At 45.8% G+C, this 22,274-nt stretch overlaps 1 protein-coding gene across 6 annotated transcripts in view; it reads left to right on the top strand.

Annotated features, from left to right (window-relative positions):
- The window catches only part of PCDH11X (protocadherin 11 X-linked), a 1,077,187-nt gene that overhangs the window by 109,299 nt on the left and 945,614 nt on the right, over positions 1–22,274 (top strand). The window lies entirely within an intron of this gene.

Here is a 22,274-nt window from a genome sequence, read left to right on the forward strand (position 1 = left end):
ATCAGAACAGTTGAGGCCAGACCTATCACAGTAAAGCTGTTTAGAATCTGATAAGTAGGTGTTAATGGTGTTGAGAATCCCAGCTTCACTGTGTCTGCTCAAAACATTGAAATAACATCAAGACCTCTTCCCTACTCACCCTGCCCCCAAGCCCACACAATGAAAACAGAATATTATTTTCTCATTAAGTATTTACCATTATTCTGGTTCATAAGTCTATATTCAAACAATGTAACAAGAATGGGATTAGAAAAATGAAATCTTGTTACTCACTCTCATCTTCAAGCCAGAGAATGAAATATACATAAGATCTCTTTTGGAAAATGAAATATGTTTCCTTCCTGTAATGGACAAGAAGGTAAATAAAGGTCTAGTAAGACCCAAGAAATCTTTAAACAATAATTTAAAACCCAAAAGAAATTTATGAAAATAATTTATACCAAGTTTTTTTATCTGTATTCCATGGAGAAGAAAAATGAATAAAAATGTATCCAGAAATTCATAAGTAACTTAAATGATTTAAATGTGGTTATTTCCTTAATAAAGTGATGTACTTTATCTATTTTTATTTTTCTCAAAGTCATGCTACATGTTGACTTCATTATTTTGTCTTTGTTACTCTTAAAAAAGTCATCATCTCAGTTTCAGTGAAAGAAAGTTTTTGAAACCTATTCAGGGTTAATAAAATGATAGTGATGTGAAAGTGAATATAGGGGTCTTCTCAACAAGGTTAGAAATAAAAAAGAAGTCTATCAGGATTCAAAATAACAATGAATCTACCATATTTTAAGAAATTATGTTAAGAATCATGGCCATTCAAGTATAGGCATGGTTTAATTATAGCATAACATGATTTTTCTCTCTTAAGCACATAGTAAAGGTAAGATACTACTACTAATTAAGATGTGTATGTTGTTACTATAAATCCATAGTTATACTATTGCAAATGATAAAATAGAACCCTTGGTCACTTTGTGGAAAGTTTCTGTTATGCCTTAAATAAGTTTACAGGGCAGTAGTTATTTCTCTGATATGAATGGGCCCCATTTTTTTCTATTTCAGTGGATCTTAGATGGGTGACAAACATAATAAATGCCTAACATCTCAGGATGTGTTTTTGTTAATACTTAACAATTGAAAATGACCCTCTTATTTTCTGATTTTTTTGGCTATGATTCTGTTTATTGGAAGCACTTCTCAACAGGAAAACATCCTTTATGAATAATACTTTATATGCATTTTGTATCCTAATAGCACTTTTCCTTGGACTAAATTTGTAACTTACTCGAAAATGTATAAGAAAAGTAATGTTTGTGCATTACGTTTGCATATCGTCATTTTTTTTTTAATTTCTTTATTGATTAAGGTGTCACATATTTGTCCTCATCCCCCCATTCCCATCCCACCCCTCTCCCCACGCATGCCCCAATCCCCTGTTGAACTTAACCGTTGGATAGGCTTATATGCATGCATACAGGTCCTTTGGTTGGACTCTCCCCCTCCCCCCACCCTCCCCCTACCCTCCCGTATCCTCCCTCTGAGGCCCGATAGTCCGATCGATGCCTCCTTGCTTCTGGTTCTGTTCTTGTTCCTCAGTCTATGTTGTTCATCATTTCCTCTAGATGAACGAGATCAAATGTCACTAGATATATACTAATAAGAACTGAATGTGAGACGAGCAATAATATTTATGCTGACAGGCAAATGAATCAATCTGTAGCGAGCTTCTCCCTGGACCAACAGTTCTTTTGAGACCCAATTTCGATGTCCAGTAGTTCCTTATGTGTACATGTCAGCACTGACCCCTCAGCTCTGGATGGTGGACAAATGGTGGTAATGGAGGTCTGACTCCCTCTGGTTTGGTCTCGGCCGATCCCAGGGACTCGGCGTCACCTGGACTAAGGGGCACGTGGCCTCACCCATACCCAAGGGGCGCGTGGTCTCACCCGGGCTTGGGACCCAGCCTCACCCGGATGGATCCAGGGGCGCACGGCCTCACCCGGACCCAGGATCTGGCTTCACCCGTACCCAAGGACACTTGGCCTCTCCCAGACCCAGGGGCACGTGGCCTCACCCGGGCTTAGTTGCACAAGGCCTCACCTGGATCCAGGGACACATGGTCTCTCCCGGACCCAGGGACGCTTGGCCTCTCCCAGACCCAGGGCCACTTGGGCTCACCCGGGCCTAGGTGCACGAGGCCTCATCCGGATCCAGGGACGCATGGTCTCACCCGGACCCAGGGACGCTTGGCCTCTCCCAGACCCAGGGGCACGTGGCCTCACCCGGGCCTAGGTTCACGAGGCCTCACTCGGATCCAGGGACACATGGTCACACCCAGAGCCAGGAACGTTTGGCCACTCCCAGACCCAGGGCCACTTGGGCTCACCCGGGCCTAGGTGCACAAGGCCACATCCGGATCCAGGGACACATGGTCTCACCCGGACCCAGGGACGCTTGGCCTCTCCCAGACCCAGGGCCTCTTGGGCTCACCCGGGCCTAGGTGCACGAGGCCTCACCCGGATCCAGGGACACATGGTCTCACCCGGACCCAGGGACGCTTGGCCTCTCCCAGACCCAGGGCCACTTGGGCTCACCCGGGCCTAGGTGCACGAGGCCTCACCCGGATCCAGGGACACATGGTCTCACCCGGACCCAGGGACGCTTGGCCTCTCCCAGACCCAGGGCCACTTGGGCTCACCCGGGCCTAGGTGCACGAGGCCTCACCCGGATCCAGGGACACATGGTCTCACCCGGACCCAGGGACGCTTGGTCTCTCCCAGACCCAGGGCCACTTGGGCTCACCCGGGCCTAGGTGCACGAGGCCTCACCCGGATCCTGGGACACATGGTCTCACCCGGACCCAGGGACGCTTGGCCTCTCCCAGACCCAGGGCCACTTGGGCTCACCCGGGCCTAGGTGCACGAGGCCTCACCCGGATCCAGGGACACATGGTCTCACCCGGACCCAGGGACGCTTGGCCTCTCCCAGACCCAGGGCCACTTGGGCTCACCCGGGCCTAGGTGCACGAGGCCTCACCCGGATCCAGGGACACATGGTCTCACCCGGACCCAGGGACGCTTGGCCTCTCCCAGACCCAGGGCCACTTGGGCTCACCCGGGCCTAGGTGCACGAGGCCTCACCCGGATCCAGGGACACATGGTCTCACCCGGACCCAGGGACGCTTGGCCTCTCCCAGACCCAGGGCCACTTGGGCTCACCCGGGCCTAGGTGCACGAGGCCTCACCCGGATCCAGGGACACATGGTCTCACCCGGACCCAGGGACGCTTGGCCTCTCCCAGACCCAGGGCCACTTGGGCTCACCCGGGCCTAGGTGCACGAGGCCTCATCCGGATCCTGGGACACATGGTCTCACCCGGACCCAGGGACGCTTGGCCTCTCCCAGACCCAGGGCCACTTGGGCTCACCCGGGCCTAGGTGCACGAGGCCTCACCCGGATCCAGGGACACATGGTCTCACCCGGACCCAGGGACGCTTGGCCTCTCCCAGACCCAGGGCCACTTGGGCTCACCCGGGCCTAGGTGCACGAGGCCTCATCCGGATCCAGGGATGCATGGTCTCGCCCGGACCCAGGGACGCTTGGCCTCTCCCAGACCCAGGGGCACGTGGCCTCACCCGTGCCTAGGTGCACGAGGCCTCACCCGGATCCAGGGACACATGGTCTCACCCGCACCCAGGGACGCTTGGCCTCTCCCAGACCCAGGGCCACTTGGGCTCACCCGGGCCTAGGTGCACGAGGCCTCACCCGGATCCAGGGACACATGGTCTCACCCGGACCCAGGGACGCTTGGCCTCTCCCAGACCCAGGGCCACTTGGGCTCACCCGGGGCCTAGGTGCACGAGGCCTCACCCGGATCCAGGGACACATGGTCTCACCCGGACCCAGGGACGCTTGGCCTCTCCCAGACCCAGGGCCACTTGGGCTCACCCGGGCCTAGGTGCACGAGGCCTCACCCGGATCCAGGGACACATGGTCTCACCCGGACCCAGGGACGCTTGGCCTCTCCCAGACCCAGGGCCACTTGGGCTCACCCGGGCCTAGGTGCACGAGGCCTCACCCGGATCCAGGGACACATGGTCTCACCCGGACCCAGGGACGCTTGGCCTCTCCCCGACCCAGGGCCTCTTGGGCTCACCCGGGCCTAGGTGCACGAGGCCTCATCCGGATCCAGGGACACATGGTCTCACCCGGACCCAGGGACGCTTGGCCTCTCCCTGACCCAGGGCCACTTGGGCTCACCCGGGCCTAGGTGCACTAGGCCTCATCCGGATCCAGGGACGCATGGTCTCACCCGGACCCAGGGACGCTTGGCCTCTCCCATACCCAGGGGCACTTGGGCTCACCTGGGCCTAGGTGCACGAGGCCTCATCCGGATCCAGGGACACATGGTCTCACCCGTACCCAGGGACGCTTGGCCTCTCCCAGACCCAGGGCCACTTGGGCTCACCCGGGCCTAGGTGCACGAGGCCTCATCCGGATCCAGGGACACATGGTCTCACCCGGACCCAGGGACGCTTGGCCTCTCCCAGACCCAGGGCCACTTGGGCTCACCCGGGCCTAGGTGCACGAGGCCTCATCCGGATCCAGGGACGCATGGTCTCGCCCGGACCCAGGGACGCTTGGCCTCTCCCAGACCCAGGGGCACGTGGCCTCACCCGGGCCTAGGTGCACGAGGCCTCACCCGGATCCAGGGACACATGGTCTCACCCGCACCCAGGGACGCTTGGCCTCTCCCAGACCCAGGGCCACTTGGGCTCACCCGGGCCTAGGTGCACGCAGCCTCACCCGGATCCAGGGACACATGGTCTCGCCTGGACCCAGGGGTGTGTGGGCTCTCCCAGACCCAGGGGCGCTTGGCCTCGCCCGGGCATGGGGTCCAGCGTCATCCGGGTCCAGGGGCACTTGGCCTCACCCGGACCCGGAGTCCGGCCTCACCTGGACCCAGGGGCATGTGGCCTCACCTAGACCCATGGACGTGAGGCCTCACTTATACCCAGAGTCGTGTGACCACACCCGAGCCCAGAGGCGCGCAACCCCGCCCGCACCCGGGTCTCAGCGGGGCCCCGTCTTCCCGATCCCAATTCCTGCCGTTCAATCCCCCCTCAGCAATTCCCCTGGCCATCCTTCCAGAGCTCCAGTATGGCTGCTGCAGAACTCGTCGGGCGGCGGCTCGGCGAAGTTCCGGTGCACCCGGTGCATGGCGGTGGGCCAGTCTGGCGTCGCTGCGTCGGCCCTTGGGTCTGCATAGGTGGCCGGTCGCCGAGCATGCACACCTGGCCGCTTCCGGGGCGTTGAGATTCTTGACGGACTCAGAGGTCAGCAAGCGCGGAATCTCCCACCCCATGTCTCATAGGGGCTCGTCTGTCCGTGCTTGGCTGCCAGTGGAGCCGTCCCCTCAGCCGGAGACCGCCGGGGGAACTGCGCCGAGCACGTTCCAGGCCGCTGTTGTATCGCCTGAGCCATAGTTCTTTTGTGTCGCCTGAGCTGTAGTTCTTAAAGTGTGGTCTTTGGGTCACCGGCATCAGCATCATCCCACATACCCCTCTTTTATTCTAGTTGTAGAGCTTCTACTCAGCCAGCCCTATGGTGGTCTTGGATGGTGTCTGCTCTGCTCTCTTGTCGTAGTCTCAAAGTTGTTGTGGTAGGCAACAATCAGGCTTCCGCCCTATGCCTCCATCTTGGTCCTCCTTTGTATAGTTAAGTCTTGATTGTTGTTGGTGTCACAGGGGGGGCTCTCTTTGTCTATAAAGGAAGAGTTGCTGTGCAGGAGACACGTTTATGGGCCGGGTCTTGGTGCAGCAAAGCTTTGACGCTCACTGAATATTCCTGTTGAATGTGTCCCTTATGCACGTGGTTGAAATCTGGTGTCATCTCCCACAGACCACTAGATGCCCTCGTTTCTGGGTCTCCAATGGGGTGTAGATCAGCTACTGCCTTAGGCACTCAGCAAGGATTACAGCAAAAACTGTAGTTTCTTCCTCCTGTCTGAGTGGCTCTGGAGCAGTCCGACTAGAACAGCAGATCATCTGGTCCGCTGCCAGAGGGCAGGCCACCCACATGCATAAGCCGTTGCTTGGGGCGCAGGTGTGCCTGCAAGACTTGCGGGGCAGGTCTTCAAAACATGCGGGGCGGGTCCCAGGGGGGGGCGGGGTCTCAGGGCGCCAACAGGCCATGGTGCGGCGAGCCTCGATGGCTGTGAGTCTGGTCCTTCTGCCTTCCATGTATCTAAGTCCCCTCGTTCCGCACTCCAGCGCAGCAAACACTGATTGCTGGGCGCACCTCTGCAAGAGTCCCGCCTCTCCCCGCAGGCATCTGGGTCTCCCGGGGTTCGCCAGAAGATGGGTTTCAGGGTGATGGAGAGCTAATCTCCCTTAGGTTTGGAACAAAAGCCCCTTTCCCCCGCCACCAGCCAGACCCACGCACCTCCACACCTCATCCCCTCCGATTTCGCTGGGTGCGAGGCAACAGAACAGCCTTTAACCTCTGCCGCCATCTTTTTCAAACTTCTCAATTTGTACTTCTTAATCCCTTCATTTCAGTCAACTCTACTGAAGTCTAGCGCCGCCGGGAGGTGCAGGGAAAGGGCGCCCGGGCCTCCGTCCGGTGCGCGGTGCGCGCGTCCCGCGGAACCAGGCGCGCGAGGGCTGCGCGGCTGGGACGGGCGCTGGGCGGCTGCCGAGCTCCAGGCACCACCATCACCGTGTTCCGGACGTCGCCGCCGCGGCGTCCCCCCAATTTATACTTTTTAATCCCTTGAATTCAGTCAACTCTACTGAAGTCTAGCGCCGCCGGGAGGTGCACGGAGAGGGCGCCCGGGCCTCCGTCCGGTGTGCGGGGCGCGCTGCCCGCGGGACCAGGCGCGCGGGGGCTGCGCGGCGGGGACGGGTGCTGGGAGGCCGCCGGGCTCCGGGCGCCGCCGCTGCGGCGGCGTCCCCAGCGTCCCGGGCCGGGCGGCCTGCGGGGGCGGCGGAGTTGCGAAAGTGAGTGAGTTTCCCAGGGTTTCGCCCGGAATGGGGTTCAGTGCAATCGGAGCCGGTGCTCCGCGCACTCCGGAGCCTTTATCTCCTTCCTGCCAGTGAACTCCGGCCAGGTCATCAGCCGCCCCCTCCTCTCCGGTTCCATCCTCCCCGCAGGCGCGTGTGCTCGTGTCTCCGCCCGTTTCTCCATACCTCAGGCTTTTACGGCTTCCCCGACTGTCCCCGTGGCCTTCTCCTTCCCCCCAGCTGTGGGCATTTCAGTCCGCCAGCTCTCCTGTGGTTCTGGACGATGTCCGTTCTGACCTCTAGTTGTATTTTTGAAATTGTTGTGCCCGGCTGCAGGTTAGGTGTTTAACCTATGCCGCCATCTTGGTTTCTCTCGCATATCGTCATTTTTAATAGATTGACTAACGTAGTTTTTAAAAGAGTAAATTCTAATTTCAACTGTTTTGGAAAACATGGAGATGTTTTATGAGATAGATTTATTTTACTTGAGAATATACAGTAAGCAAGGCATGGATGAAAGAAAAAATTAAAATGTTTTCCAAATATCCTCTTTACTTATTTTGGGCATGTGGTAATTTTTTATAAGTAGTAAAATTAATAACTTTTTCCATGATGGCATTTTATTTTATTTAGATAAGAGATCTTTTCCTACAGGCAGGACAAATAAATTCATGAGATAGGCAAAATAATTAAAGTATATGTTAATGAGAATAAATTTTTGGTTATCCTTAGGTTTTTATTAGCTAAAAAGACTATCTTAGAATCAATGAGTTCTTAGATGACATATTCTATTTTTTCAAATATTAAAAAATAGGTAAATTGTATATTTTATGTATTCCTTTCACAGTTTTTTCAGATTAATTACTAACTATTTTCTTGACACGAATTGGAGAATTTAGGCAGATTAATATGAAACTAAATATAATGTGATTCCTTTTATTTTTTGCTGAATTTGCAATATTCTTCACGCTATCTATATACTCTTTAATTTCTGATTAATTCCAGGAGAGGCATCTTATGTTCACTGATGTTGCAGAATGCTAAGAAGATAAGGGAGCACTGGGAAAAAAAAACACCAAAAACTAGTGTATATAAATTCAAATACAGTAGGTGTCTTATTCTTAAAGAAAAATCATACAAAATGGGGGAAAGTGTCATCCAATAAAATACTAGTAAAATGCATTATTCCTTAAGGAAACTTTGACACTGGAATAAAAGATTACTGTTACCAGAAGGCAAATATTCCAGTTGATTTGATTTTTTTCTTTTTCTTATCTTTTTTTTAAATTTCTTTATTGATTAAAGTATTACATAAATGTCCTCATCCTCCCGTTACCTCCCCAACCACCCCACTCATGCCCTAACCCCCCTGTTGTCTGTGTACATTGGTTAGGGTTATATGCATGCATACAAGTCCTTTGGTTGATGTCTCCCCCTAACCCCCACGCTCCCCTACCTTCCCTCTGATGTTTGACAGTCTGATCCATTCTTCTCAGTCTCTGGATCTGTTTTTGTTCATCAGTTTATGTTGTTCATTATATTCCATAAATGAATGAGATCATGTGATATTTATCTTTCTATGACTGGCTTATTTCACTTAGCATAATGCTCCTAGTTCCATCTATGCTGTTGCAAATGGTAAGAATTTCTTCTTTTTTACCACAGCATATTATTCCATTGTGTAGATTTACAACAGTTTTTTAATCCACTCATCTGCTGATCGGCACTTGGGCTGTTTCCAAAACGTAGCTATTGTGAATTGTGCTATTATGATCATAGGGGCATGTATAATTTTTCTGATTGGTGTTTCTAACTTCTTGAGATATATTCCTAGAAGTGGGATCATATGGTAAAATGGGAGTTCCATTTTTATTTTTTCAGGAAACTCAAAAAAATACTGTTCTCCACAGTGGCTGCACCAATCTGCATTCCCACCAGCAGTGCAAAAGAATTCCTTTTTCTCAGCATCCTCGCCAACACTTGTTGTTTGTTGATTTGTTGATGATAGCCATTCTGACAGGTGTGAGGTGGTACCACATTGTTGTTTTGATTTGCATCTCTCAGATAATTAGTGACTTTGAGCATGTTTTCATATGTCTCTTGGCCTTCCTTCTGTCTTCTTTCAAAATTATCTATTTAGGTCCTTTGTCCATATTTTGATTGGATTGTTTATCTTCCTTTTGTTAAGCTGCATGAGTTCCCTGTAAATGTTGGAGATTAAACCCTTATGGGTGATAACATTTGCAAATATGTTCTCCCATGCAGTGGGCTTTCTTGTTGTTTTGTTGATGGTTTCTTTTGCTGTGCAAAAGCTTTTTATTTTGATGTAGTGCTATTTGTTTATTTTCTCTTTAGTTTCCATTGCCCTAGTAGCAGTATCAGTGAAGAAATTTCTTCAGCATATGTCTGAGATTTTTGCTGCCTGTGGATTACTCTAGTATTTTTATGGTTTCCCATCTTATGTTTAAGTCCTTTATCCATTTTGAGTTTATTTGTGTGTGTGGTGTAAGTTGGTGGTCTACTTTCAGTCTTTTGCATGTATCTGTCCAATTTTCCCAACACCATTTATTGAAGAGACTGTCTAGACTCCATTGTATGATCTTGCCTCCTTTGTTGAATATTAATTGGGCAAAATAGTTTGGGTCTATTTCTGGGTTCTTTATTCTATTCCATTGGTCTATATGTCTGTTCTTGTGCCAGTACCAGACTGTTTTGAGTACAGTGGCTTTGCAATACAGCTTGAAATCTGGTATTGAGATGCCACCTACTTTGTTCTTCTTTCTCAGGATTGTTGCAGCTATTCGGGGTCTTTTTTTATTCCAGATGAATTTTTGAAAAGTTTATTCTAGGTCTGTGAAATATGCCATTGGTATTTTAAAGGGGAGTGCATTGAATCTGTAGATTATAATGGGTAGTATGGACATTTTGATTATGTTGATTATACCAATCCATGAACACAGTATGTTTTTCCATCTGTTCATGTCTTTCTCTATCTCTTTTTTCAATGTCCTGTAGTTTTCCGAGTACAGGTCTTTTATGTCCTTAGTTAAGTTTATTCCGAGTTATCTTAATTTTTTGGGGTACAATGGTAAATGGGATTGTATTTTTTTTTTTTTTTTAGTCTCTCTTTCTGTAAGTTCACCATTGGTGTATAGAAATGCTATATATTTCTTGGCATTAATTTTGTATCCTGCTACCTTGCTGAATTCATTTTTAATTAATAATTTTTTGATGGAGTCTTTAGGGTTTTCTATGTACAGTATCATGTCATCTGCGAATAAGGACAGTTTTACTTCTTTTTCTTCCAATTTGGATGCCTTTTATTTCTTCTTGTCTGATCACAATGGCTAGTACTTCTAGTACTATGTCGAACAGTAGTGGTGAGTGTGGGCATCCCTGTCTTGTTCCTGTTCTTAGGGGAAATGTTTTGGTTTCAACCCATTGAGTATGATGTTGGCTGTGGGTTTGTCATAAAAGGCTTTTATTATGTTGAGGTATGAGCCTTCTATTCCCACCTTGTTGAGAGTTTTTATCAAGAAAAGGTGTTGGATTTTGTCAAATGCTTTTTCTGCATTGATTGATATGACTATGTGATTTTTATCTCTCAATTTGTTTATGTGATGTATCACATTTGTTGATTTGAGGATATTGTACCATCCTTGCATCCCCGGGATAAATCCTACTTGGTCCTGGTGTATGATCTTTCTGTTGCACTACTGGATCTGATTTGCTAGAATTTTGTTGAGGATTTTGGCATCTATGTTCAAGAGGGATATTGGCCTATAATTCTCTTTCTTTTTGTTTTCTTTATCTGGTTTGGGTATTTGGGTGATGCTGGCTTCAGGGAATGAGCTTGGAAGTGTTCTTTCTTCTTGAATTATTTGGAATAGTCTGAGGAGGATAGGTTGTAGTTCTTCCTTGAATGTTTGGTATAACCCCCTTTGAAGCCGTATGGCCCTGGAAGCTATTTGATGACTGCTTCAATTTCTTCCATAGTTATCAGCCTATTGAGATTTTTAGAATCTTCCTTATTGAGTTTTGGAAGGTTCTATTTTTCTAGGAATATGTCCATTTCCTCCAGGTTGCCCAGTTTGTTGGAATAGAGTTGTTCACAGTATTTTAAAAAAATCCTTTGTATTTCTGTGGGTTCTGTTCTTATTTCTCCTCTTTCATTTCTGATTTTGTTTATTTGGGTCCTTTCCCTTTGCTTCTTGGTGAGTCTGGCTAGAGGTTCATCTATCTTGTTTATCCTTTCAAAGAACCAGCTCTTGGTTTCATTGATATTTTGTACTTTTTTTTTTTTTTGGTCTCTATGTCATTTATTTCTGTTCTGATCTTTATTATATCCTTCCTTCTGCTCACTCTTGGCTTTTCTTGTTGCTCTCTTTCTAATTTTTTTGAGTTGTAGAGTTAGATTATTTACTACCATTTTTTCTTGTTTGTTGAGGTAGGCCTGTAGAGCTCTAAACTTTCCTCTCAGGACTGCTTCCATAATGTCCCATAGATTTTGGATTGTTGTGTTTTTATTGTCATTAGTTTCCAGGATGTTTTTAATTTCTTCTTTGATCTCACTGGTAACGCAATCATTATTTCATATCATGCTATTCAGCTTCCAAGTGTGTGAGATTTTTGGATAGTTTTTATTGTAGTTTATTTCTAATATTATGCCATTGTGGTCTGAGAAGGTGCTTGTCATTATTTCAGTCTTCTTGAATTTGAGGAGACTTTGATTGTAACCAAATATGTGGTCTATTTTTTAAAATGTCCCTTGTGCACTTGAGAAGAATGTATATTCCATGGCTTTTCGGTGAAATGTTCTAAAGATGTCAATTAAGTCCATATGATCTAGTGAGTCATTTAGGATTGCTGTTTCTTTGCTGAATTTTTGTCTAGATGATTTATCCAGTGATGTCAGTGGTGTATTAAAGTCCCCTATTATGATTGCATTGTTGTTGTTCTCTCCCTTGATAATCTTCCAGGAGTTTTTTTTTTTTTTTTTTAATGTATTTGGGTGCCTCTGCACTGGGTGCATATATGTTTATCAGGGTTATATCCTCTTGTTGTATCAATCCCTTTAGTATTATGTAGTGGCCTTATTTTTCTCTTGTTATGGCTTTCACTTTGAGGACTATTTTGTGGATATAAGTATTGCTACCCCAGATTTTTTTTTTTTTTTTTCATTTCCTTTTGCCTGAATGATATTTTGCTTTTTTTTTTAAATTGCTATGTCATTTATTTTATTTTATTTTTTTTAAATTACTTTATTGATTAAGGTATCACATATTTGTTATCAACCCCCCCAATTCCCATCCCAAACCCCCCCACACTCATGCCCCCATCCTCCTGTTGTCCGTGATCACTGGTTAGGCACATATGCAAGCGCAAGCACACAAGTCCTTTGGTTGATTTATCTCCCTTGTCCCCACCCTCCCCTACCTTCCCTCTGAGGTCTGACAGTCTGATCAATGCTGTTCTTGTTCTTCAGTCTATGTTGTTCATCATTTCCCCTAGATGAGTGAGCTCATGTGATACTAGGAATACACTTATAGGAACCGAAAATGAGACAAGCAATAATGGTTATGCTGAGAGGCAAATGAATCAGTCTATAGTGAGTTTCTTTCTGGGCCAACAGTTCTTTTGAGTCCCAATTTCTATGTCCAACAGTTGTTTATGTGTACATAAAAGCAATGATATTTCAGTTCTGGATGGTGGACAAATGGTGGTAATGCACGTCCGACCCTCTCTGGTTTGGTCCTGGGCAACCTGCAGTGACACACATCTGCTGACTGCTAGTATGGCAAGGCATGGTCAGCGTCTTCCATCTCTGGACTGTTTCTCTTCTGTCTTCATGGCTGGAGCACTCCTGTCAATTCCTCTCTTTTTTTTGAATGATATTTTTTTATCCCTTCACTTTCAGTCTTTGAGAGTCCCTTGTTCTGAGGTGGGTCTCTTGTAGACAGCATATATGTGGGTCACATTTTCTTATCCATTCAGCCATTCGATGTCTTTTGATTGGAGCATTTAGTCCATTTGTGTTTAAAGTTTTTTTGAAAGGTACTTGTTTGTAGCCATTGCTATTTGTTGTGCCTGTGTTCCTTTTTGCATTTTTAATTCTTCTTTTTACAGCAGACCCTTTAGCATTTCTTGCATTGCTGGCTTGGTAGTGATAAACTCCCTTAGCCTTTTTTTTTGTTTTTTTTTTTTTGTCTGAAAAGCTCCTCATTTTCCCTTCAATTTTGATTGATAGTCTTGCTGGATAAAATATTCTTGGATTTAGTCCTTTGCTTTGCATCACATTGTATACCTCCTTCCATTCCCTTCTAGCTTGATGTGTTTCTGTTGATAAATAATTTGATAATCTGATGGGGGATCCTTTGTAGGTAACTCTCTATCTCTCTCTTGCAGCCTTTAAGATTCTGTCTTTGTAATTAACATTTGCCATTGTAATTATGACGTGTCTTGTTGTGGGTCTTTTGGGATTCATCTTGCTTGAGACTCTCTGTATTTGTGTATCTTTTTTCTTTCTCATATCAGGGAAGTTTTCTGTCATTATTTTTTCAAATAGATTTTCTAATCCTTGCTGCTCTTCTTGTCCTTGTGGCAGCCCTATTATACATATGTTACTTTATTTTGCATTGTCTCAAAGCTCCTTTAGGCTCTCCTCCTGCTTTTTAATTTTTTTCTCCAGTTGCTGTCCAGATTGGGCTTGTTTCTGTACTTTATCTTCTAACTCACTAATTTGGTTCTCTGCTTCTTCTAATCTGCTGTTGAAACCTTCCATGGTGTTTTTGATTGTAGCTATATCACTTTTTATTTATTCCTGCATTTTGCATAAGTTGTTGATATTCTTGGCCATCCGGTGTATGAACTGTATGACCATTTCTCTGAATTCTTTTTCTGTCATGTTGCATGCTTCAGTTTCACTTATTTCCTTTCTTGGCGATTCCTCCTTTTCTTTCCTCTGTGATTGTCTCCCCATTCTGACTATCACCATAAGGTTCAAATGTTGAGTTGCAGGGGCCTGGGCCATGTGCAGTGTGAGCTTTGTACACCCCGAGTGTAACTGAAGAGCTCTGACACCAAGATGTGTGGCTGCCGTGGTTTGATGGGAGCCATGCTTGCCCAGGATCAGAGTCAAGGCGCTTAGTGTGGCCTCGTGTGTGCACCTAGAATCAGGGACCCTGCCTGTGTCATGCTGAAACAGAGACCCCACTAGCTTGTGCCAAAAATCAGAGTCCCCAGTGCATGTCAGGAGTCAGAGACCCGCTGTGTCCATGCCGAGAATCGAGTACCATATTCTCTGTTGCTTGGTGAGGTCTCGCACCAAGCATCAAGGTTCCTCTGTGCACATGCGCCAAGAATTGGAGTCACTGGCTTAGTGTGAATGCACTGGGAATCAGTTGTCCCTTTCATGCGTGAAGTGAAAGAGAGTCAAGTCACTGGTGCTTAATGCTGCCTCTTGCATGGAGAATATGGTCTCCAGTCAGCTTGGGGAACCAGGTTGCACAGCCGCACTGTGTCGGCAGGAGGTGCACTCCTGCCCTGCCGCAAACAGCCTTCTGTGTGCACTTGCCCTGAATCAAAGTCAGGTGGCACTGCCATCCAATGTGGACATGGTGTCTGGTCACGCGGGTGTGCACTGCAGGAAACAAACTCTCCATGTCCATGAACCCAGGCTCAAATTCAGCACAGCCTTCATGCTTGGGTGTGGTGTCTGGTTGCGGGAAACAAACTCCCTGAGTTCGTGCTCCCAGGCTCAAATTCAATATTGTCTCCCTGTGTGGGCACGGGATCTGGTCACGGAAAACAATCTCACCAAGGTTGTGCACCTAGGCTCAAATTCAGTGCAGCCTCCTTGCTTGGGCGCAGGGTCTGGTTGCTGAAAACAAACTCCCTTAGTTCATGCCACCAGGCTCAAATTCAGCAGAACCTCCCTGCCTGGGCGAGGAGTCTGGTTGCGGGAAACAAACTTCCCATGTCCACACACCCAGACTCAAATTCAGGTAGAGCTGCCGCTGCTATGTGTGGGCGGCAGAAATCCTGTTTATGTGGAAAGGGTCTGGCAGTTCCTATGCCACTGCTGTGGGGCCAGCGGGGACGGGGATTGTCTCTGTGACTCACAGAAATCTGCGGCCGGGGTGCCTGGGGTCTTGGTGTCCGTGGGTCTGCAGCTGTGGTCACAGGTCTTTTACCCAAGTGGCTGAAGGGTTCTGGTTTGCGACTGAGACCAGATTGGGTAGTGGCAAGGCTAGGATCCTAGTCTCAAGCAGTTCTGTTCTTCAAGATGGCATGGTCTCCGTGCCAACGGTGTCCTCCCAGGAGTGTTTGCAGTGGCAGTGGGATTTCGCCATCTAAGACTGCCCAGTTTGGCAGCCCCTTGGAAGACCTGTAGGATCTAACTGTTCCTATCTCTCACTCACACACACCACACATGTCCACACACTCCTGTATAGCTCCCTCACTCTCTCACACACTTTCCCTCCTTTCCTTCTTGCTGGTCACCATTTCCCCCCCCCCCACTCCAGTTAATTTTAAACAAAGTAAGAAATGCATTTTCTTAAGCAGAGTTTAGTATTCTATTTACATTTAGATCCTTACTCATCTGAATGTGAACGGGAATAAATGGAATGGTTCTATTAGGCTGCAAAATATAAGGGATTTATAAGAAATTTCATGTTTTAAAAAGACAATCAAATATTTTCTATAATTTTTATGACACTGGTATTAAGAAAAAATATGGAACATTTATGATATAGAATTGTCTCTATTACATTAAACCATTGACATTGTCCACTATCAAAATGTACATACTTTAACAGTTAGTAGCTGTTAAATGAAAATCTATTTTAATAAACATTGCATTTATAATTATTCAAAGTGTGTATATACATTTTGGGGGATATCCTGTATATTGTAGTGGAAATTAAAAACATAAAATTTAAAAATGATTCCACAATTCATCTTCAGTTAAAATCTGTCAAAGCAAGCAGGTAGCTTTTGGTTGGCATGTCTCTAAGAAAACATTAAGTAACACCATTTTACAATCATTTATTTTTGTAGTTTAGTCTTTAACTTTTCTTTTTTAAAAATTCTTTATTGTTTAAAGTATTACATATAGTATTACATATCTCCTTTCCCCCCATTAACCTCTCCCCAGCCACCCCCAATCCCCAACAAATGCCCTCACCTCCCTAGTGTCTGTGCCCACTGGTTATGCTTATATACATGCACACGAGTCCTTTGGTTGATCTCTTACTCCCAAGAAGTTTGACAGTCTGTTCCATGCTTCTTTGTCTCTGAATCTATTTTTGTTCATCAATTTATGTTGTTCATTATATTCCACAAATAAGTGAGATCATGTGATATTTATCTTTCTCTGACTAGCTTATTTCGCTTAGCATAATGCTCTTCACATCCATTGCAAATGGTAAGAGTTCCTTATTTTTAACAGCAGTGTAGTATTGCATTGTGTAGGTGTACCACAGCTTTTTAATCCATTCATCTGCTGATGGGCACTTAGGATGTTTCCAAATCTTAGCTATTGTCAATTGTGCTTCTGTGAATGTAAGGGTGCATATATCCTTTCTGACTGGTGTTTCTGACTTCTTAGAAGATATTCCTAGAAGTCGGATAACTGGGTCAAATGGGAGTAACATTTTTAACTTTTTGAGGAAACGCCATACTGTTTTCCACAATGGCTGCACCAGTTTGTATTCCCACCAGCAGTGCACGAGGGTTCCTTTATGTCCGCATCCTAACCTGCACTTTTCCTTTGTTGATTTGTTGATGATAGCCATTCTGACAGGTGGGAGGTGATACCTCATTTTTGTTTTGATTTGCATCTCTTGGATGATTAGTGACTTTGAGCATATTTTCATATGTCTCTTGGCCTTCTGTATGTCCACTTTCAAAAAGTATCTATTTAGGTCCTTTGCCCATTTTTTGATTATATTGTTTATCTTATTTTTATTAAGATATATGAGTTCCCTATAAATTTTGAAGATTAGACCCTTATCAGATATAACATTGGCAAATATGTTCTCCCATGCAATGGGCTTTCTTGTTGTTTTGTTGATGGTTTATTTTGCTGTGCAAAAGATTTTTATTTTAATGTACTCCCATTTGTTTATTTCTCCTTTGTTTTTATTGCCCTAGGAAATGTATCAGTAAAGATATTGCTACAGCATATGTCTGATATTTTGCTGCCTATGGGTTCTGCTAAGATTTTTTGGTTTCCCATCTTACGTTTAAGTCCTTTATCAATTTTGAGTTTATTTTTGTGTATGGTGTAAGTTGGTGGTCTAGTTTCATTTTTTTTGCATGTATCTGTCTAATTTTCCTAGCACCATTTATTGAAGAGACTGTTTAGACTCCATTGTATGCTCTTGCCTCATTTGTCAAATATTAATTGAGCATAATGGCTTGGGTTGATTTCTGGGTACTCTGTTCTGTTCCATTGGCCTATATGTCTGTTTTTGTGCCATTACCCGGCAGTTTTGAGAACTGTGGCTTTATAATATAGCTTGACTATAAGCCCAGTGCACAAAATTCGTGCAGGGGGGGTATATGTCCCTCAGCCCAGCCTGCAGCCTCTCCAATCTGGGACCCCTCGAGGAATGTCCAACTGCCCATTTAGGCCCGACATCCCTCTCACAATTCAGGACTGCTGGCCCCCAAGCGCTCGCCTGCCTGACTGCCTGATTGCCCCTAACCACTTCTGCCTGCCAGTCTGATCATCCCCTAACCACTCCCCTGCCAGCCTGATTGATGCCTAACTGCTCCCCTGCTGGCCCAATTGCCCCTAACTACCCTCCCCTGTCGGCCTGGTCAACCCCAACTCCCCTCCCCTGCTGACCCAGTCACCCCTAACGGCCCTCCCTTGCCAGCCAGGTCGCCCCTAACTGCCCTCTCCTGCTGACCTGGTCACCCCAACTGCTCTCCCCTGCAGGTCTTGTTGCCCATAACTGTCCTCCCCTGCAAGCCTGATCACCCCCAACTGCCCTCCCCTGCTGGCCCAGTCACCCCTAACTTCCCTCCCTTGCCAGCCTGATCACCCCTAACTGCCCTCCCCTGCAGGCCTGGTTGCCCCCAATTGCCCTCCCCTGCCAGCCCGGTCACCCCTAACTTCTATCCCTTGCCAGCCTGGTCACCCCTAACTGCCCTCCCCTCCAGGCCCAATCGCCCCCAACTGCCCTCCCTTGCTGGCCTGATTGCCCACAACTGCCCTCTCCTGCTGGCCACCTTGTGGTGGCCATCTTGTGTCCACATGGGGGTGGCCATCTTTGACCACTTGGGGGCAGACATCTTGTGTGTTGGAGTGATGGCAAATTTGCATATTACCTCTTTACTATATAGGATATCTGGTATTGTGATCATTCCAAATTTGTTGTTCTGTCTCATGATTGCTGTGTCTATTTGGGGTCTTTTTTTATTCCAGATTAATCTTTGGAGAGTTTGTTCTAGGTATGTGAAATATGCCATTAATATTTTAATGGGTGTTGCATTAAATCTATATATTTCTTTGAGTAGTATAGACATTTTAATGATATTTATTCTACCAATCCATGGACACGGTATGTTCTTCCATTTCTTTATATCTTCCTCCATCTTTTTTTTCAATGTCCTGTAGTTTTCTGAGTACAGGTCTTTTACCTCCTTAGTAGGGTTTATTCCTAGGCACCCACATCTGGTGCCAAAGCCACCGCTCTCACTCACTGCTGGTGCTCAGCACCGGTCCTGATCACTGTGTGCCATCAGTGGGTGCGAGCAGCAGGTGCTAGCCCTGATCGCCCCTGAGGGATTCTCCACCTCCCCCTGCTCCTGAGGGGTGATCAGGGCAGCAGCTACCACTCACACCCACTGACCGCACCAGCCCCGCTTGCCCCTGTAGCTGGTGCCAGCCCCAATTGCTCTGCGCCATCAGTGGGTGCGAGCAGGGTCAACACTATCAGCGCATGGGAGCAGATGATGCTGGAGGTGGGATTGGGGCTGCCTGCAGACAGGGGACTGGGGGCCATGGCAGGAGGGGCCAGGAGGAAACAGAGAGAATGGGCCAAGACCCACCCCTGTGCTCACTGCAGCCACTCAGCCCACAGTTCCTTTCAAGGTGCACAAATTCATGCACTGTGCCCCTAGTGACTTTATAATTCCTCTCTCACTTCTTCCTGATAAACTAAGTATTTCACATTTAAGTCTAATTATTTCAGGGAATGTCAAAACTGAGCCAACTTAGGGGTTCCTAGAGTCAGTGTTCTGTAGGTACCAATATGTATTAAGAGTAGGAGTTTCCAAAAATCCAGTCTTCATTTACTTGTGAATAAAATGATGCACAATAAAATGAACCAAAAAAACAAAAAGGAAAGGAAATAAACCAGTGCTTCAAATATCCCATAGTAAACTACTGTGGCTTCCTTGGTGCATGAATTCATGCATGGGTGGGGCCCCTTGGGGTGACCAGTGGAGATCCTGCAAAAACCCATAGTCCAACCTGCCACAGGTTCGAGCCCCTATCTTCAGAGGCTCATGTAACCACAGTGGTGTTCACTAACCATGAGCCCTGTGTCTGGTGCCTGTCCCAAGGGCGATGGGGGTAAGGGACGTGATCAACCCTCTGGGAAGGTGGTGGGATGCCCTTGCACGCCCGGGATCTGGATCCATCCTGCTGATGTTTATGCCACCTGGCAGCTGCTTTTATATCATTTCTTTCTTATGGAGCATCTAGGGAAGGGAAGCGGCCATGATGACTGAGGCTGACTTCCAGGACACCAGGCAATGCTCTTGGGATCAAGCCAGTGGCACAGGTCCCTTGGTGCCTGACCCTTTTCCAGAGATTGGACCTGCAGGACTACTGAGGGAGTGAGTGGCTACTGCCCAGCTGGTGGGCTGTTGAGACAGGTTGATCAGGTGAGTGCACTGACCACCAGGGTGCAGCTCCTGCATTGAACATCTGCCCCCTGGTGGTCAGTATGCGTCATAGTGACTGGTCAACTGGTCATTTGGTTGTTCAGTTGCTTAGGCTTTTATATATATAGATTATTATATAAATGCATTTTTATTATTATGATGATGAAAAACATAACATACAATTTTCCATCTTTTTTCCATTATAGTTTACATTAAAATATTATTCAGTATTAGTTTCAGGTGCACAATATCATGGTTAGACAATTCATATACTTTACAGAGTGGTCCCCTTAATATTTCAAGTACTCCATCTGGCCCATACATAGCTATTATAATATTATATGTTTCCCTCCATTGGCCTCTCTCCAGCCAGTCCCACCCCCCAGCACATGCCCTCACCCCCTAGTGACTGTGTCATTGGTATTGCTTATAGGCATGCATACAAGTCCTTTGGTTGATCTCCTATTCCCTCCTCCCCCGCCAGTCACCTTCCCTCTGAGGTTTGACAGTCAGTTCGATGCATCTCTGTCTTTGTATCTATTTTTGTTCATCAGTTTATGTTGTTCACTATATTCCACAAATCAGTGAGATCATGTGGTATTTATCTTTCTCCAATTGGCTTATTTCACTTAGCATAATGCTCTTCAGACCCATTCATGCTATTGCAAATGGTAAGAGTTCATTCTTTTTTTTTTTACAGCAGCACAGTATTCCATTGTGTAGATGTACCACAGTTTTTAATCCATTTGTCTGCTGATGGGCACTTAGGCTGTTTCCAAATCTTAGCTATTGTAAATTGTGCTGCTATGAGCATAGCAGTGCATATGTCCTTTTTGATAAGTGTTTCTGATTTCTTGGGACATATTCTTAGAATTGGGATTACTGTGTCAAATGGGAGTTCCATTTTTAACTTTTTGAGGAAACTCCATACTGTTTTGGCTGCACACAATGGCTGCACCAGTCTGCATTCCCACCAGCAGTGCACAAGGGTTCCTTTTTCTTCGCATCCTCGCCAGCACTTGTTGTTTGTTGATTTGTTGATGATAGCCAAACTGACAGGTGTGAGGTGGTATCTCATTGTTCTTTTGATTCGCATCTCTTGGATCATTAGTGACTTTGAGCATGTATATCTCTTGGCCTTCTGTCTGTCCTCTCTCAGAAAGTGTTCTATTTAGGTGCTTTTCCCATATTTTGATTGAGTTGTTTATCTTCCTTTTGTTATGTTATATGAGTTCTCTGTAAATTTTGGAGATTAAACCCTTATCAGAGATAACATGGGCAAATATGTTCTCCCATGCAGTGGGTTTTCTTGTTGTTCTGTTGATGGTTTCTTTTGCTGTGCAGAAGCTTTTTATTTTGATGTAGTCCCATTTGTTTATTTTGTCCTTAATTTCCATTGCCCTAGGAACTGTATCAGTAAAGATAACACTACAACAAATGTCTGATATTTTGATGCCTGTGGTTTGCTCTAAGGTTTTTATGGTTTCCCGTCTTATGTTTAAGTCCTTTATTCATTTTGAGTTTATTTTTGTGTATGGTGTAAGTTGGTGATCTAGTTTCATTTTTTTGCAGGTATCTGTCCAATTTTCCCAACACCATTTACTGAAGAGACTCTCTTGACTCCATTGTATCCTTTTGCCTCCTTTGTCAAATATTAATTAAACATAAAGGCTTGGGTCGATTTCTGGGTTCTCTGTTCTGTTCCATTGGTCTATACTAGTGTGTCTGTTCTTGTGACAGGCAGTTTTGAGAAAAGTGGCTTTGTAGTATAGATTGATATCTTAAATCCTTGTGTCATGTACACTCTGGTTTCTCCTTTACTGCATACTCTGTGAGCTAAGAGGAATATCTCTTTTTTCTTCTGCTTCAGTGACCCTTTCAAATATGACTGTGATAAGCAAAACTCCTGACCACTTCTTTGTATATATGAAGATGGAAATATCTTGAAATATTCATCCACAATCTCTAAAACAACATTCCCCAATATATTTTGCTGTCATAGTTGCTGAAGATAAAAATATAAACTTTATTTTTAAAGCTGTAATACTTTAAAGCTTTAATACTCTTCTTCAGAATTCAACTTCTGTGAGAAAGGAACTTCAAAATTAATCTCTTTCCTGCTTTTTGAGGCTATAATATTTGCCTATGTAAGCCAATGATGACTGATATTTAACCATATTTAAAATTAGGCCATAAATGAAAATGGATTCTACTTTTGATTATTAACTAACCCTTGGTCTTTTGTTTGCTTATGCATGAGGAAATAATATTACCATTTTCAAATTCTAGTAAACTAGTTTTCCATGAAAGCCATAGAGGACAAAAATATGTTTTTTACTTGGTTCCTTCTTATTAGTTGCTTTGGTGG

Source organism: Eptesicus fuscus, chromosome 1, assembly GCF_027574615.1.
Source record: "Eptesicus fuscus isolate TK198812 chromosome 1, DD_ASM_mEF_20220401, whole genome shotgun sequence".
Taxonomy (NCBI): Eukaryota; Metazoa; Chordata; class Mammalia; order Chiroptera; family Vespertilionidae; genus Eptesicus; species Eptesicus fuscus.